This window comes from Quercus suber, unplaced genomic scaffold (assembly GCF_002906115.3).
Source record: "Quercus suber isolate HL8 unplaced genomic scaffold, Cork oak 2.0 scaffold_699, whole genome shotgun sequence".
In the NCBI taxonomy this organism is placed as follows: Eukaryota; Viridiplantae; Streptophyta; class Magnoliopsida; order Fagales; family Fagaceae; genus Quercus; species Quercus suber.
Genome location: NW_027070140.1, coordinates 267,800 through 271,044, shown reverse-complemented (window position 1 = coordinate 271,044; position 3,245 = coordinate 267,800).

Below are 3,245 nucleotides of genomic sequence, written 5' to 3'. Positions count from 1 at the left end.
TTTTAATCCAACAATAACAACTAATAATAACTTGCCATTTAGAATTTGTCGTAAAAATTGTGTGCACATATCATTTTTTTTTTTAAAGTAGAAAGTAAATATTATACCTGCAACTATATGGTTCGTCGCCATTTAAATTTGTTGGATTTATTGGAATTGGGGTCAGATATGGAAGATGCTCCCACGCCTATAATTGTAATATGAAAACAGGACCTGCAATCTCCGTACTTTTTTGAATAGCAGCAGTACACAGCTCTTTATAAAGAAAAGCAAGTGTGGCACAACTCCAGCTATATTCCCTAGCTTCATCAAAGTCGTCTAACGGCTTGAGAAAACAACAATGCAATCTACTTTGGCTCTTATTTCTAAATAGTAAAGCCAAAACCTAGAACATGTATGCCATAACATACTGTTGGGTTGTTATAGTATTAACACCCTCTGGTAGGTTTGAGAATTTATTTCTTACCCATGTTATTTTAAGGCCACCATATGCCAATGCTGTTGCAGGTGATGCCACCCCAAGTAAATTAGCACAAACTTGTTCAAATTTTTTTTTTTTTTTTCTCCTTTTTTCTCCTCCACACCTTTTCGTTATCTCTATCTTCACTTTTCTTTTTTCTTTTGTTCTCTGGCACTTCGTCTGAGTAGTCTTTTGGCTGAATATTGCTAAATCCGGAATTTATTTACGTTATGGGTACTGTTTCAACTTATTTGGAGGAATGAGGAGAGAGAGTTAATTTCGGCAACACCGTTGCCGAAATTTCAACAAAAGTAGGAGAGAGAAAGAGAAAAAGCAAGAGAGAGAAAATGTTGAATTTCGGCAATGGTATTACCGAAATTCCTACTGCCCAAAGCACTGACCGAATGGATGTGAGAAGTGCTCGAAGTGTGGTGCCCAAAGGAAAGCAATTGTGGCAATAACATTGCCGAAATAGGAAAAAAAATTTGTTCCTATTGTGGCAATACCCTTGCCGAAAATGGGAGGGAGGAATTAAAAAAAATATAATGTGCTATGTATAAAATATTTTTTCAACATTTTCAAAACAAATCACAGGTAATTAGTTATTTTTAGTTCAAATTTGAATTTAACACTGAGATTACTTTTTTAATCAAACAATAACAATCAGTAACAACCTGCCACTTAGAATTTGTTGTAAAAATGTTGTGAAAATTGTGTGCAATTATCATTTCTAAAAAAAAAAGTGTAATGGATTTGTGGCAATGGCATTGCCGAAATGGGAAAAAAAAATTGTGGCAATTGTGGCAATGCCATTGCCGAAAATGGAGGGGAAAAAAAAGTGGTTGCCGAAATTTGGGAGGAATTAAAATTAAAAAAAAGTACTACGTACACAATATTTTTACAAAAAATCACATGTGATTAGTTGTTATTAGTTCAAATTTGAATTTAACACTGAGATTACTTTTTTAATCCAACAATAACAACTAATAATAACTTGCCATTTAGAATTTGTCGTAAAAATTGTGTGCACATATCATTTTTTTTTAAAGTAGAAAGTAAATATTATACCTGCAACTATATGGTTCGTCGCCATTTAAATTTGTTGGATTTATTGGAATTGGGGTCAGATATGGAAGATGCTCCCACGCCTATAATTGTAATATGAAAACAGGACCTGCAATCTCCGTACTTTTTTGAATAGCAGCAGTACACAGCTTTTTATAAAGAAAAAAAAGTGTGGCACAACTCCAGCTATATTCCCTAGCTTCATCAAAGTCGTCTAACAGCTTGAGAAAACAACAATGCAATCTACTTTGACTCTTATTTCTAAATAGTAAAGCCAAAACCTAGAACATGTATGCCCTAACATACTGTTGGGTTGTTATAGTATTAACACCCTCTGGTAGGTTTGAGAATTTATTTCTTACCCATGTTATTTTAAGGCCACCATATGCCAATGCTGTTGCAGGTGATGCCACCCCAAGTAAATTAGCACAAACTTGTTCAAATTAGTGGGCCCGCACANTTTTTAAAAAAAAGATAAAAGTTAAAATTAAAAAATTAAAAGTATAAAAAAAATTTGTGAAGGAGATAGATGGTGCGCATAATCGATGACTCACGGTGTATTGATGCTGTAATAGTTAATATATATATTAATTTTATTATTTTTTTTTTTTATTGAGGATTTATTTTTTAGAAGATATTTATGAATATCTAATTGTGTTTTTTTGTTCTTCCTTTCTTTTCTTGCAAGTAACACTCTATAATTCCTACATTCTTTTACTTCATATGGCAATTGTTGTAAGCTTCTCGGCCCCCTAATTTAATTAGAAATTATTTTCTTAGTTTGTAATTTTTTATATAGATGGTTTGTAAAAAATATCTTCAAATGGAAGTTGCATAGTTTAACTCATTATAGCATTTAATGTAGGATATATTCGAAATGGAGCAACAACAATATCACATCTCTAATGATGCAATGGAAGGCAATGTACGTTGCGAGATTCAAATTTATTAATGTCCTAATAATATCACAATTATTCAATTTACATGAAAGTAATTTTGACATTAGCAATATAACATTGTACATTTTAAAAAAATCAGGTTTCTACCTTACGAGTGCGACACCCAAATTTTAATTTTAACTTTTATCTTTTTTTTAAAAAAATATTTTTTAAATTTAATAGTTAAAATTAAAAATTAATTTTTTTACCTCAATTATTTATTGCTATTGCGGGCAAACATTGCACCTGATCTCAACTTTGATTTTGTCATCATGTCAGTGCCTAGTCCCATCAGCAGTTCTATATTCAGTGAGTAGACAATTTACCATTTTAGATTCATTTATAGCTTTAGGTTTAGGGATTTTTTTAAAGATTCTATTTATTCAAATATTTTTTTGTCTGGTAGTGTGATTTAGGTTTCTCCCTCACAGGCTGATTTGTGATCAATCTTTTTTCTTTTTCTTTTTTTCTTTTTTCTTTTTATTATTATTATTTTTTGGTTAAGAGTGTGAATGTGTGATAGGATTTTCTTTTAGCAGGAAAGGATCACTTCTATAGATTAAATCAATTAAAAATACCAAACCACAATTGAATAAAGGGAGTTTATCATCTTTCACGGTTTAAATCCATTATTCTATACAAATATTCATAATTGGTATAAAAAAAAAAAAATTTTAAAAGATTGTTATGCTAAAATTTGATGCCAAACACACTTTAAATGTATAATTAGAGCATCCACTGATTCAGTGGATGCAAACTTCTTGTCTATTTTACACGAAAAA